Source organism: Callospermophilus lateralis, unplaced genomic scaffold, assembly GCF_048772815.1.
Source record: "Callospermophilus lateralis isolate mCalLat2 unplaced genomic scaffold, mCalLat2.hap1 Scaffold_66, whole genome shotgun sequence".
NCBI classification, from domain to species: domain Eukaryota; kingdom Metazoa; phylum Chordata; class Mammalia; order Rodentia; family Sciuridae; genus Callospermophilus; species Callospermophilus lateralis.
The window spans coordinates 5,755,386-5,771,546 of NW_027514882.1; the positions used below are offsets into that span (position 1 = coordinate 5,755,386).

Below are 16,161 nucleotides of genomic sequence, written 5' to 3' on the forward strand. Positions count from 1 at the left end.
TTAAGTGTCCCTTAACTGAAATGTTTGGTACAAGTGTTTCAGATTTCAGATTGTGGGATATTTACATGTACATAATGAGACCCCTCCCGGGTGGGACCCAAGTCTGATGAAACTCACTTGTTTCTTGTATATCTTAGACACAGCCTGAGGGTCATTTTGTGCAGTACCTTCAGTGCACTTGTATTTTGCACATGGGGTCAAAAGAAATTCTCTACTTGTGGTATCATATTGGCTCTCGAAGTATTGTGGATTTCAGAGCATTTTGATTCCAGGGTTTATGGATTAGGGGTGCTTAAGCCATACCTTCCTTTAACCAGCCCAGGGGGAGACAGGGCACTGAAGGTTGGAGTGGAGGACCCAGGAATCAGCCATGCTCTGGTCCAGGAAATTGAATGTGCAGTGGTCATGCCTTGTAGAAGCAAAAACAGCAGTTCAAGGTCTCTGCTCTCCCACTAGAAGCAAAAGCAACCATTCCCATATCATCCTTCAGCTGCAACGGAAAACCTGCCCATAATGGCAAGCCCTGATTTTGTTGGTGTCGCATGATGATGACTCTCAAAGATTGCCTCGCCGTGCCGTACAAAACAGGTAAAGATCTTTATTGGGCAGACAGTTCTGTGAGAGGTACAGAACACTGCAGGGTAAAAGGAATGGAGTCTACAGAATCTATACCTAATGTTACATAAACGGAGAACATCTTGTTCCTTACAGAGGAGTAAACCATCTCTCACAGTCTGTAATGTATCATTACCACTTGACACAGCATATAGATATATGCATATACGGATAGATTATATAATTATTTATTACAAATAAACTAGTTTCACATCTCTCAAAAATGGATCCTGTTTTACATGGATGTGCAGGTTCTGAGTGTATGAGAAAGGGTCATGTGCTTATTTACCTCGTCCATGGAAAGCTCATACATATGTCACTAAGTACTTTAAAAAATAGAATGGTCTTCTTTAGAACAAATCTGTTTAGATTTAGGATTAGTAAAACAGTATGAAACTAATAAAACACACTGAGAGAAATTAGTGATACACTGATGGTTCTGGTTACGTAAGGGGATGAGGGACTAAAGGGCCCAGTCTTCCATTAAAACCTACCAGGAGAGAAGAATCCTTAGAACTAGGAGGTGGCTGGGGCCACACACAGTCCAGAGGAGAGGGACCTGCTTGCTATCTGTTTCAGGCTTAGAGCACCACAGTTGGGCTTTCTGCCAAGCAGAGATCTTTTCCTACCCCAAGAACTGTTTTACTCCAGAAAACAGAAAATGTCAGTTCCAGCTTGAGATGGGGAAGTGTGTCCCCTCCTGCAGGCATTGTCCTAAGTGTGTGATGGGGGGCAGCGGAGTGAGGGTACAGGGCAGATGCACCCACTGGGCAGACCTTGTCCTGTGATGACAAACTGTATGAAAGAAGACTTTCCAAAAAAAGAAACTGATGTTCAGTTAAATATTGGCACAGTCTGCCTATGTGGAAACTTGTCGTCATCCTGAAGGTCTTCATGTGGAGCAGCCCTCCCTGGTTGCCAGGGCCACCTTCACTCAAACATCTCATAGTGACACATCTGCCTCACCCTTGGCACCATGTTGATGAGAAGCCTGCAAAGAGGAAGACAGACACCGTCACCGCAACACCGGGCCCACTGCAATTTGGGGAAGCACAGAAGAGACTCATTTTCTGAGGTCATTCATGTACCATAGGTGTCCAGTCAGTGGTTTCTAATATATCCATGAATTCGTGTAATCATGTCCATTATCTTAATTCCAGAATGTTTTTATCCCAAAAAGAAACCCATTCCCACTAGCAGTCCTTCACCCCATTAGCAACCAATACTCCACTTTGGGCTGAAATATCCAGAGTAGGCAAATCCAAAGAAATCATCATATAGTATATGGCCACCTTTATCTGGCTTCTTTCTTTTGGTATAATGTTTAAAGTTCATCTAAGTCATACTGTGTACCAGTTCTCCATTCCCTTTTAGGTATAAATAATAGCCCCCTGTATTCTTCAGGTAATGGGTGGTTTCTACTTGTGCCCATAATAAAAAACACTGCCATGAACTTTTGGGTACAAGTTCTGGCATGGATTTGGCTTCAGTCTTCCAGAGCACAACCCAAGGAGCAGAATTTCGGGGTCGAGTGATAGCTCTATGTTTAACATTTTGAAGAACTACCAAATTACTCTTCAAAGCAGGCTCACCATTCATGTTCCCATCCTCCCGCTCCTCACCAACACTTGTAACTGCTCCTGGTTTTGAGTATAGAGGTCCTAGTGGGAGCTGGTAAGGGTTTTAACATTTAAAACACAGTGCCTTTCAGAAACAAATGCTGGATCCAGAGTTGGCCATGCCAGTGTGCCACTTCTTCAGTGAGTGCCCTCCATGTGGGTTTTTCCTCAGCATGCACTGACCATCCCTTTTAACAAAGGGTTCTCTAAATCTACAGCCCAGCCTCTGGCCCAATGGTGCTACCTGCCCTCTCCCAACTCATTTAGAGCAGGAGGCTGCATGGGTAAGGAAGCCACCCCAAGATGCTAGCCTGGGCATCCTGAAGATCAGCATTATAGAGAAAGAAAGTCTCTACTTCCAAGTCATGAAGGACCATAAAGACATCAGACAAAAGCAAAGGAGACCCTTTGTGGTTTTAAACACTTTAATGCTCTTGTTGCGATCTTTGCCTCCTGTGCCAACCCCTAGGAGAACTGATCCCTGGTAGGGGCTTTTCCAACCACTTGACAGTTCAGGATCAGGAGAAGCCTTATCTATCATTTTCTGGCTAGGGAAGCAGGTGGCAAGAGTGGCTCTCCTCCTGGCCACCAGGAAAACAAATATAAAAGAAAAAACATACTTGACCCCGTAGGCAAATATGGTGAGGCCGATCAGCACGCCTATGCTGCCATCCAGGTACCAGACTGCCGCATTGTGCTTGAACACCTCCGCACTCAGAAGAATGGAGAAGCCCATCATACCACCCACGAGGGAGTTAAACCCTGCAAAAGGAGGAGAGATGCTGGATGGTGGTGCTCAGATATCTGTCTTAGCCACTAGCCTGCCTCAATATCCTGGAGTACACGCAGAAAGGATGTGGCCCAGAGCTTTCTCATCACCTAGGACACCAACATGGCTCAAGTCCCTCCTCAATTGTCACCAGGGACCTCCCTGGAGATAACAATCCCCAGTCTCCACCCTTAACCTGCTTTCATCTCTAAGCACTTATGCCCCTATGAGACAGTGAGCAGGGGAGTGGGGCTCAGCATTGGTACCTACTAGAATGCAGACCTCAGGAGAAAAGCAGGAGCTCAGTTCCCTGTTGAATCCAAAGAGCCCAAGACAATGCCTGGCACACAATAGACATTCAAATCCTGGCTTAAACACACATCTGTTGAGTGTATGCTGAGCCAGGTACCCATCTGGGTGTTATAGATACATACAAACTTTGTCAATTTGAGGGTATATATATGCACTTTACTGATGAAATCACTAAGTAAGGGAGGTTCAAGAATTAGACCAAAGTTATCTAGAGCAAGAAGGGAAGGGATGGATTCTATCTGAGGCTGTCTGTTCCCTCCAGCGTCTGCACTAACATCCCAGAAGAGGAATGCAAAGTTTTGAACTGATGACATAACTGAAGAAATGTCAATAAAAACCAGAATGGAAAGAAACACAACTTTTACAACTTGAACATCACACTTCCATTTTACCTATGAGTTGTCACAAGCCACACAGAAAGGGAATGATTTAGGGCAGTTTCTGGAATTTCCCCATGACATAAACCACAAGGGTCCTCACCTGTTTTACCATCATGGTATCCCTGAGAGGAGCTCCAAGCTCCACCTCCTTCCTGGGGTAGCCTCCCCCCAACCCCGTTGTGTAACAGAGCCATGTGTCAAAAGCCCTCATTCTGGCTACAAGTTAGAAAATTGAGATAATACATTCATGCAGTCTGTACTCCTAGGAGAGAGGAGGCAGGTGGGGGACAGGGATGATCTGTGCAAAGCCTGGGTCAGTCCTATTCAGGGGCCCCTAGGATGGACCTCCAGGAGCTGCTCCCCATTCGTGAGAATGAGACAGCTAAACCTGAGGCCTGCAAGGGCTTCTCAAGGACTGGCCTGGGACACAATGCAATGACCTTACCATCACTCAAAGCGTCAGCTGGTGACTCAGCTGAGCACACAGATTTAGACAAGAATACCTCATCTCACCAGCACGAAGCCCGACACTCACCTGGAACAGCAGCTTCTCTGTGCAAGGCCCACCCCCATTCACCTGGGTCACTATAGCTGGGGTGAACCCCATTCATGCCCCCCACCCAACCTCTTCCTTGATTCCCATTTATGTCCTCCTCCTCAACCTCCATGAATTATTGCCCTTTATGAAATCTGCTCAAAGTTGCCTTCTTAAGCCAGTTTCATTTTTGTGCCTCCTATTTTGCTCATAAAACCCTTGCTGAGATCATCCGTGGCTCCATATTTCCTCATAGATAGGTAAGTCCCCCTCCCTCTGTAAACTGACTTCTTCAGCCTCCATCTCCTGGTTTTCCTGCTTCCTCTCCAGCAATTTCTTCTCAGCTTCCTTTTCTGCTCCTCCTCCGCATGCCTACTGGAGTCACTTGGGCTCTTCCTCTGAACTCTCCCTCCATCTAAACTCTCCTCCTATCTCCTAGGCCAGTTCTCTAAAAGTTCTATTTTTTTTAACAACCCTTCCCTTTAGCTACAGACACACATGCTTCTCAAACTGAAAATGCACACATCTCAATTCTTGCCCCTAAACATCTCACCCTCCAACCACCACCTTCTCTGTGTTCAGTGCCACCCTCTTCCCAGGTAAGGAGAACAGAAATTCAAGAGCCCATTCTTGACCTATCCCACACCTAAAGTCCAACCATCAGGTGAGTCTTGCTGTTACCTCCCCAGTGCATTTTCAAATCTCCCCCACCTCTTGCCACCTCCAAACTCATCTGCACCCACTCCCCTCCTGCCCAGAGTTCCCATAAACCATGGTCCTGCCAGCAACCACTTGGAGAAGTGGACAAAGCTAAAACTTTCTAAGGAAAGCCAACCATTACCTATTTCAAATCTCACCCAAACTTTTCACAGCTGACACCACCAGCTCCCTTCTGCCTGTCCCATGCCACCTCTACTGCTCCTCTCTCACTTCACTCTAGCCACCCTGGTCCCCTCAGTGTCTTAGAACTCACTGAGACCCCTTATATTTGGGGCTCCTTCCCAGGTAGCCACTCAGAGCCCCTAAAGTACTTTGTCTACCTACTGTGCCTACTTACCTCTTCACCCATGCCTGGTATTTTCTCATAATCCTTGACCACTTGCTATTTTTGCCATTTTTCTTTTACCATCTTTCTCTCTTCATTAAAAACTAAGCTTAAGGACAGGAAATTTGTCCTTCAAACTTGCTATCTATATTCCAATACAGTCTGGCATTTATCAGAGGTGCAAATGTTAGCTGCATTAATTAAGTATCAGGGAAGGTGTGGAAGATGACGGTAGCTTTGCTGTCCCCTGTGTAGAGGAGACAGCCCTTGCCTAGACCAGTCACCTGTGGTCCTGACAATTTGAACCCCAATGATGCTTAGAAAAGATGCAGAGGCCTGAGGTTCCCCAGATGGCCACTAGATGTCCACTTAGCTCCACCAAGTCAGACCTGCTCTGCCCACCAGGATCAAGAACAGCCCAGGGGCCAGGGTGTGACCACAGGTATCTGATTCATGCTGATGATTTCACCTCCTTTGCCCACATCTTCTAGGAGGGAGCTGCTCTCTGCTCTGTTTGGCCCACTGTTTTGTGATTACAAAGCCTCACATCTTAGGATCCTGCAGGAGAACACTGGGACAGGCACACAGGAACTGGGGACAGATTCCATGTCTGCTGCCACATCCCTTAATCTTGGAGGCTTCCCATTCACCCAAAGGGAAGAGCCTGGGAACCAGCCCTCTCACCAACAGCAGCACACCAGGCTCTAGCAGTCACTCACTTGAGCTTGGCCCTGTCCCCTCAGAGCTGTTTTAAAGAATTCTGCTAATGATGTAGAGTGGCACAAAACAATGGTGGGGACCATCTTGGTTAGAAGCTTTAATAACAAGATCAGAATCTGTAATTAGGCACATTAACTTGATGCAGAATATTCTAATAGTTTTTCATATGCTTGAAAAATTATCAGAGACTCTTGTTAAGAGTTGGAAGAGAACAGTCACTAGAGGCCCCTAGGTCAGAGGGGTTTCCTGACTTGCCACAACTGCTCCTATGGACAGGACCAAAGCTGGGGCTCTTGTTCAGAGTTTTCCCCCAGGTGCCCACTCACAGTCTTCATCCATCTGATTTGGCTACAAACCCATTTTACTCCTAGTCCTGATAGGCACCATATGCATATTGACTAAATATCAAGCAACAAAAACAGAAAAGACCACACAACACAGAGTGAGCTAGTCTGGAACTTACCATGGTCTCCCTCATCCACACCTTGCAGTCCCCTTTCCTTAAAGACCCACTTCCAGGTGTAAGAATGTGTGGGTCACAAAGGACCTGGAAGAGTCAGTCTGACCCAGTTCACACAGCTTCAGCACAGGATCTAGACACCCACCAGGTGACAGGTAAGGGCCACCCTCCCTCTCTCCCTGCAAGGAAAGCAGTTTGCCAACTTGCTTCCCCTGGAGAGAAAGTGCTGGGCTCAGCTCTGACAGGGTAGCAGTCCTGGGGTATGTGTTCCAGACCCATCCTTCAGGGAATACCCAACATTAATGATAGCCATGGCTCCCCACAGCCACCCTGCCCACCTCCCAAAGGGAGGGAAGAACAGAGAGGAGGTAATTAAAGATTGCTCTCCAGTTCTGCTAATCAACAAATGAGTAAAGCCCAGATCCCAGACAATACAATTAGCCAGAGGCTGTAATTACTACTGCATATTTTGCCAGAGACACCTACTCCCACCAAGCTAACCAGGGGGCCCCTTCTGGTTAATAGCTTGGACAGCTTCTGGGACAGCACTCATCTCTCTGTATCCTCTCTTGTTAAACCCCCATGGCCATTTTTTCCCAAGCCCTACCCATTTTAAACCACTTTCCTCTACCAGGGCCAAGGTCTCATCTCTGCAGAGACTTTCCTGCTTCCATCTCACCTCCTTCAATTGTTCTCCACCACAGACATCCAGAGGGCTCTTTAGAACATGCCAGTGATGTCACGCCCTGTGCCCTAAAGACCTGGACCAGCACTATGTCCTTCAGAGAGACATAAAGGGACTGCAACAGAGGCTGGAAAATCCAAACCCAGACATATGGCCACGCCCACTCATTCTTCCACTGGCTCACAAGCCCCTCTGTGCTGTTCCTTCTTAAGAAAAGCGGGACTCTGGAACAGAGGGAGGCATTTTCTTTTTCACATTATAAAACACCAGACCACAAAAATCACCCTTGGGTGAACACTTGACCCAAGTTCTGGATCTGCCCCAGGTAGGAAAGGGCACAGTTCATCCCAGGTCTTATAGGACACTGTATATTAGGGTCAACTTGATACCACTAATGCCATGACGTCTGGGTGGGTGACAGACCTCCTGGGTCTGCTTCTGTCCTTCCCATGAAATGAGAAACATAGGGGTTATTTAACTAGGTTGCAACCCTAGTTGGAGTCCAGGGAAGGACACCTGAAGGGCAGACACCTGAAAGGCATGACTCTGCATGGTGAGCTGGTCTCCCCAGCTCACACAGCACCTAGCACAGCTCCAGACACAAGACACCAGCGTTAATCCTCAGGATCCTCACTTTTTCCCACCCTATCGCTGACGAAGGCAGTATCAGGGGCTCATCTGGGCACAGGGAGAACAAAAGCAAGGCACTGGCAATTCAATGAGATCCTGTCACTAAATAAAATACAAGGGTTAGGAATATGGCTCAGTGGTTGAGTGCCCCCAATGGGTTCAATACCCAGTACCACCCACCCCCCCAAAAAAAAGACAATTTAAATTAATATGAATTTTGAACATATGAAAGATGTTCAAACTCACTTATAAAAGCAATGAAACAATCAAAACTACAATAAGATATCATTTTTTACCTAAACAAAACTATTGTAAGACTATGGAAAACAGGCTCTCATACAACTCTGATGTCAGTGCAAAATGGTTGAATCTATCAGGTAAACAATTTGGTAATTTCTCTGAAAAGTTCAAGTATATCTACCTTTTGACCAAGCCATCCATATTGTGAGTTTATCTTACTACTATTAAAAAGACAATATATACAGCAGCATTCACTGATAGAACTGAAGAGAAAATGAAAAATTTCAAAATTGATTGTTTCACCACTTAGCCACATCAGTGGTAGCATGCTTGCCTCTAGATAGAGATGAAGATTCTAAAGAGTCACTCTGAGTAACTGATGAAGTAAATAAACAAAAAATCAGTAAGCATATAGAAGACTTCAACAACACTGTCAACCAACTTGACGTGACAAAGGATCCATCTTCCCTACCAGAGCAAAATACACATTTGTTTCAACAGCACATGGAATATTAATAAATGGAAAACACATTCTGTTCCAGAAAACAGAACACAGCCAATGAAAAAATTCAAATTATATGAAGTATATTCTCTGACAATATTGGAATTAAGCTAGAAATTAGCAACAGAATCATATACCTAATAGCACCATATTCAGAAATATAGAACAAAACAACTCACTTTTTAAAAGCTCATAATTCAAAGAAGGAAGCACCAACTTTCTAGAAAGTTATAAAATATTCTAAAGTAAAAGAAAAAAACAGCATATTAAAATTACTGGGGCAAAGCAAAAACAATTGGTTTAGAGGGAAGTTTATACTAAATAGTTCATAAGAAAATATTCAAAGGCCTCAAATAAATGATCTAAGCTTTCCCTCTAAGAAAGGATTAAAAGAAAGTCAACTAAATCCCAAAATAAGAGCAGAAATCAATGAAACAGAGCTGAAGGTATAGCTCAATGGTAGACATTTGCTTAGCATGAACAAGACCCTGGATTTGATCCCAGGAAATAAGGAAGGAGAAAAAAGAAATCAATGACACAGAAAATGGGTAAACAATAGAAAAAAATCAATAATACAAAATCTGATACTTTGTAAAGACCAATGTAGAAATGTTTATTCATAGAGTAATCTGTCATCTTGATCCTTATCTTTGTCCATTCGATTGTTACAACAACATACAAGCTAGGTGGATTATCAACAACAGAAATTTATCGCTCATGGTTCTGGAAACTGGACTGTCCAAGGGGGCAGCAGATTCAGTGTCTGATAAGGGCCCATCTTCTTCTCAGAGACATATGTTCTAGCCGTGTGGTAGAAAGGGCAAGGAGCACTATCCCCCTCACAAGAGCTCTGCCCTCACAACCTAATCACTTCCCAGAGATCCCACCTCTTAGTGACATCATGCTGCAGGTTAGGATTGCAACTGATGAATTTGGGGACATAAGCATTCAGAGGATAGAGAATGCTCAGTAGAAGTTAGGATTCTAAGGTTGCACACCTACCTCAGGAAAAGCTCTTAGGGACAGGGAAAGGAGAGGCCTCACTTGTATCCCAAGATACCAGACAAGAGCTGGGTATGAACATGTCCCTTCCCTCCCCTCTCTGCCAGTCAAGACATGGGCAGACAAGGCTTGACAGCAATAGCCCTCCCCATGCCCATCACAGGGCTGCTGAGCTCCCCATGCCCTTTGTGAACAGCAGCCCAAGGTCCCTGCTAGAGAGTCAAAGCCCAAAATTCATTTCTTAAGCCAGGCTCAGTGGCACACATCTATAATCCCAACTACTCAAGAGACTGGGGCAGGATCATAAGTTTGAGACCAGCATGGGCAACTCGGTAAAAACCCTGTCTCAAAATTGAATTTTGCAAAGGGCTGTATGGCTTAGTGGTAGAGTGCTTGCCTAGCACATGCAAGGACCTGGGTTTAATACCTGGAAGGAAGGAAGGAAGGAAGGAAGGAAGGAAGGAAGGAAGGAAGAAACGAAGAAAGGAAGGAAGGAAGGAAGAAAGGAAGGAAGGACTTCCTATGTTGAAGCCTAATACCCAAGGCAATTTGATACAAGGAGGGAGAGTACCTGAGAGGTGACTAGGTCATGCAGATAAAACCCTGATAAATGCAATTAGAGACCTTCCTTATAAGGTCTCCTTCCCCATGTGAGGACACAGCAAGAAAATGGCCATTTATGAACCAGGAAATTGACCCTCAAAAACACCAAACCCACTGAAGCCTTGACCTTGGACTTCCCCACCTCCAGAACTGTGAGAATGCCTGTTGTTTAGGAGCCCCCTCAGTTTATAGGATTCAGTTACACCTCGAATGCTCTAAGATGGTCCCTCGAACCCAAACATGAGGACATAGAAGTAGCCACCTCACCTATTCCCAATCTGCTTTCTGCTTTACAGATGGCAAGCAACAGGGGCCACTGATAAGTCCACCTATGAACTAATGAAGCTTGGACTCAAATTTCCCAACTTCATTGGTCCATATGAAAAACAACATCCTATTCTGATGGAATAAATTGTTCATAAAGGAATACCAAGAACCTGACAGACCCCAGTGGTAAAAAAAATTTCACATCCCAAAATCTTTGGTCTATGTCAAGAATAATTCTGTCTTACCTTGGAGAATAAGTCACAGAGACACACTTCTGGGACTCTGAATCTGACTACCACCAAACAAGGAAGAGTATAGCTTCTGCATAAACAAAGGGCGATCTTAAAATCACATAAGAAGAGAAATGCAAATCAAAACCACCCTAAGATACCATCTCACTCCAGTAAGATTGCAGCCATTATGAAGTCAAACAACAACAAGTGCTGGAGAGGTTGTGGGGAAAAGGGTACTCTTGTACACTGCTGGTGGGACTGCAAATTGGTGGGGCCAATTTGAAAAGCAGTATGGAGATTCCTTGGAAAGCTGGAAATGGAACCACCATTTGACCCAGCTATTCCCTTTCTTGGACTATTCCCTGAAGACCTTAAAAGAGCATGCTATAGGGACACTGTTACAACAATGTTCATAGCAGCACAATTCACAATAGCTAGACTGTGGAATAACCTAGATGCCCTTCAATAGATGAATGGATAAAAAAAATGTGGCATTTATACACAATGGAGTATTACTCTGCACTAAAAAATGACAAAATCATGGAATTTGCAGGGAAATGGATGGCACTAGAGCAGATTATGCTTAGTGAAGCTAGCCAATCCCTAAAAAATAAATACCAAATGTCTTCTTTGATATAATGAGAGCAACTAAGAACAGAGCAGGGAGGAATAGCAGGAAGAAAAGATTAACATTAAACAGAGACATGAGGTGGGAGGGAAAGGGAGAGAAAAGGGAAATTGCATGGAAATGGAAGGAGACCCTCAATGTTATACAAAATTACATATTAGAGGTTGTGAGGGGAAGGGGAAAATAAACAAGGAGGGAAATGAATTACAGTAGATGGGGTAGAGAGAGAAGATGGGAGGGGAGGGGAGGGGAGGGGAGGGGGGATAGTAGAGGATAGGAAAGGTAGCAGAATACAACAGTTACTAATAGGGCATTTTGTAAAAATGTGGATGTGTAAATACTGCAATCTGTATTTGGGGTAAAAATGGGAGTTAATAATCCACTTGAATCTAATGTATGAAATATGATATGTCAAGATCTTTGTAATGTTTTGAACAACCAATTAAAAAAATATTAAAGTGGGGAAAAGGCTTAGGAAGCATGTAATTGATGCTTCAATTAGGAAACTAAACCTTTAAAAGAGACCATGTCTCCCCAGAAAGCAAAGAGGTATATGATGGCAGGGCCATATTCCAAGCCAAGGATCCTGTCCTCTCCAGCTCTGCTGTGAAGCCTGACAGTATCCATCCTTTCCAGTTCTCTCAGCCCAGGCTGGAATGTGGTGAGAACCAGAGGCTAATTTTAGAACTCAAAGGCAATTAGGGGAGAGCTGACAAAACCTGATCTGGGTGAGGATTCTTGTGCTGATGTGTGGTATTTGTTGTTGTAAGCTAGCTCAGGAGACCTTGGTCAGCCAGACCAGGGCCTCTGTCAGCTTTTCTCTTGGAAGATGGAAGACACATGACCTATGCACTTTCCCATATGCAGTCTAGTGAGCTGGTGAAGAGTTCCCATGACCTGTTATACAACAATAGGATGATATATTTTCCAGTTTTTCACAGAATAGTCAAACAAAATCAATCTGACTGGATGTCCTTTGTGTCTTATCACTATGCCCTTCATTTATTCTGCTTCAGCTATCCTGGTCTCTTCCCTGATCCTCAATAATGACTGGCATGCTCCTACCTCAGGGCCTTTGCATGTGCTATATTCCCTGTCTCTGGAGTCTCTATACATCTACATGGCTTACTACCTTGCCTCTGCTAACTTTTTCTGCTCAAATATCAGCTTCTCAGGGAGAAGCATAAACCCCCTTCATACCCTGATTTTTAAAAAGTATGCTTGAATTTAAAATGAACTAGATGTGTGCTTAAATTTAAAATTAACTAGAATGAAAAATTAATGCAACTGAAAACTCAGTTCCTCATTTGACTAATCACATTCAAATATTTAACATGGCTCTGGGCTATCATGTCAGAGTGCAGTTCTAGAACTTTTCTATTGTCACTGAAGGTCACATTGGATAGTGCTAATACAGAAACAAGCTGGGCTTCCCTCAAAACTTTACATAAAGCAAAGCAGTAAGTACCTAGAGAGAGGTGCAGAAAAGAGCAGGACAGGAGCAGTTAGTGATCATGACCTGGGAAATGGCCAAAAAGTAGCAAACAAGGTAGGTCCTTAAATTCAGCAAACCACAGGGCTAACCTCATCCTGACAGAACAACACCACAGATGGTTCCCTCATTCCTTCTCAGCCTTCTGCAACCACTTTCTGACTTCAATAACCATGGGTTCATTTCTCCAGAAGGTATGTATTAGTTTTCTAAATTTGGCTTCTCTAGGAACATGTTCTGAAATTCATCCATGATGGTGCAGGTATAAATGGTTTGTTCTGTGTGGTCCTGGGGTCTAACTCTAGTGATTTGTTTCACAGCCCTCCCCATGAAAGGCTTCTCATAATTCAATCTAAATGCCTTCTACTGACATTATTTAGGTTCCCAATGGAGTTGGGCAATCACTGATGCCAGGTTCCCAATGGAGTTGGGCAATCACTGATGCCAGGAGCAGAAAATTAAATAGGAGGGAGGCTGATAGGGTCTAATCATTTCCCCTGATTTGGGAGACCATCTGCCTTCAGAAGAGATGTACCTTCAGGTCAAAAGATCAGAGTGAAATGTCAGGAGGTGAAGAATCTTCTAGAACAACCTCCCATCCGGGCCTACAGCAGTCTCTAAAAGGGCCAGTCCAATCACTGAGGAAGACCTCAGCTCTCAGGACATCTCAGTGCAATCCCTCTCCCCTTTCCAACCTGCTCTGCCCATCACTCCCACCCAATGCCCTCTACACCCCAAAATAGGTGGGGGTGTGAGTTAATATCTGTAAAGCTGATTCATCTTCTCATCCATTATCATCCTCATGCAGAGCAGGGGGTCTTTGTTTCCAGCAGTTGTCAGTCTGCATTAGTTTCTAACATAGTAATGCCAAGTTTCTCTGTCCTACTGGCTTCCACTCTCATCTTCCCATACAGCCTCATCTCAAAATATTTGTATTCATGGTATTATTCACTGGAAAACCTTGGATAGATTCCCCCCCCCGATCAGTACCAGTTGTCACCTCCTATGTTGAGCTTAAGTTGCAATTCCAGATCACAATGAACTGTGGCCTCTGACACCAGACAGAGACCAAGAATGAAAAAACAACAGGCCTTTCGTCCACACACCCACATGTTTCTTTTCATAAGCTGTGAGACAGCAGGTGGGTAGTTCAGAGGACTCACTTGCTTATGCCTGCAAAAAGGCATCCTTTACCTTCCTAATGAGAACAAATTTCAAACCATCCTGACACTACATGTGCTTGAGTATCATCCAGGGAAATGCTAGTGCTGGCTGAATAATAAATGAATATTGATTCACAGCCCCAGGTGAAATTAAAACAGTCACTCTCGTCCCCGCATCTTTTCATCACCCCCCTGCCCCACCCCCATCCATGAGAAAAGCTGGCAGATGTAGAGAAAATTATACCAAGCACCAGCCCCCAATTTCCCCTGGTTATTAAATTATATTGACAAATTGCAATGGACTCATATTCAATGACTTCAAAATTTTGAATTAGCATCAGACCATTTGGATGAAGGGGATGGCAAGCACTAATGCTTTGACAAGCAGGTATGCAGACTGGTCACTGGGGGGGGTGCTAATGGGCATACTGGGGAGCCCCAGCCCCATGTCTCTCCTGGCCAGCTGGCTAACCTGAGAGGTGAGGCCCTGCACAGTGTCAGGAAAGGAGCAGATGCCAGCTCCCCGGGCACCACGAAGCTGAGGTTGATGGTAAGGTCATGGGAAGCCACAAGGAAGGGTGCAGCACTGTCAGCCATGCCCTGACTGGCCAGGGACATGGAGGGCACCTTGAGGCACATGGCTGCTACTCCAAGATGCAGCCTGACTTCTGTCAATTAAGGCATTTGTCAGATTGCTGTTTTCTAATGCAGGACAAGTACTGCAAGAGTCTCTGAGGTGAGTGCTCTGATCCCTGAATGTGGCCAGCAAATCTGAGAAGAGCCACGCTGGTGATCCCACCTTCCTCCCCTTTAAATGACCATAGGTATTTAAAGCAAGTGTTACCTTTGGGGTTCACTGAAACCATGACATCCCCTCAGCAAAGCCCTCATTAACACAGAGGCACTGCCATCCCTGAATATCTCTGCTCTTCGACAAAGTGGAACCTCCTGGCTGTTGGTAGGAACACCACGTGGATGCCCTAGTATCAAACTAGAGAATTCCTTAAATAACAGTAGTAACAAGATAATACCATCTGTTAATTCCCATTACAAATGGGGCTCTTTTCCAAATGCTCAATGCACAATTCAATTTTATTTTTATCTAACCATCGCAAGATCCCTGTTATGTGGAAATGATGGACCTTAAACAGAGTGGTTCAGTAATCTTCTCCAGGGTCAGGTCCCACAGCTATCCAGGGATGTTGAAGGCATTAAAAGCCCTATCTACCCAATCTAAAATCCACTGCTTTTTAAACCTTAAAAAAAAGAATTTTTTTTTTTTGCTCTAAAATGGCCATCAGGGCTGAATTTCAGTTTTAGCTAAATAAAAGAAACTCAATCTACAACGTTAGAACATTTGAAAGTGCATGTGCATTCAGCTTTTGCAAGTCGATTAAATGATAGCAGTGTTTGTTGTTTGTTTGGTTGGTTGGTTTTGATTTTTTTTAAGGGATGAACTCACAAGGACAAAGAAAACAAGAGAAGGACAACAGCCACAAAATTATGTGAGGCCGGAAGGTAGATAGCAAGAGTGGTAGCTGCCTTCATGGAGCAGGGCAGAGAGGGGTGGTCAAGAAGCACCATGTCAAAGCATACCCCCAAATTCCCTGAGGCTCAGGAAGAAATGCCACAAGTCATTCCCTAAATGAGGAAGGCACTAAAAGCCAAAGGATTTATTGACAAAATCTTAAGAAGCCCAGACCTGCTCCACCACTACTCAGGGTATATTCATGCTGGTCTCAGTAGAGGAGAGAGTACACTCATCACAGAGAGAAAAAGAAAGACACCCCCACCCTTACCCAGTCCCCTACCCTCTGCTCACACCCCACACAGGACATATTAGGTTCAGCTGAGGGTGGGGTTACTGCCTAGTGTAGAGGGGGACCAGGGGACCTGCTGCCCAGGGGATTCCTCTAACTTGAGAGAACAACAACAAAAAAACAATAATAAAAATAAAAATAACTGAGAGTATAAAATACATAGATTCTCAAAGAAAACCAATTATATTAACATACAGTTAATAAAACATAAAAAAATTGTGCCTTAGTAACTAAGTATTTCTAGATGTGTTAAATTGTAAAATCTAATAGCAGATCTAATAAGTTCATAATTTTGAGTTATAACCAGCACAAACATTTTGAGATATCCACCGAAACTAATTTCAGATGAAGATTCATAATTTATTAGTGACAAATAATAATGCTCTAGTATATTACTGTGTTTTATTGTCTAGTTTTAGGACTGAAGAGATTGCTAAATTT

At 44.2% G+C, this 16,161-nt stretch overlaps 1 pseudogene; it reads right to left on the bottom strand.

Moving 5' to 3' along the window:
* Positions 1–968: 968 nt before the first annotated feature.
* Positions 969–16,161, bottom strand: part of LOC143389830 (uncharacterized) — a 192,430-nt pseudogene continuing 177,237 nt past the window's right edge.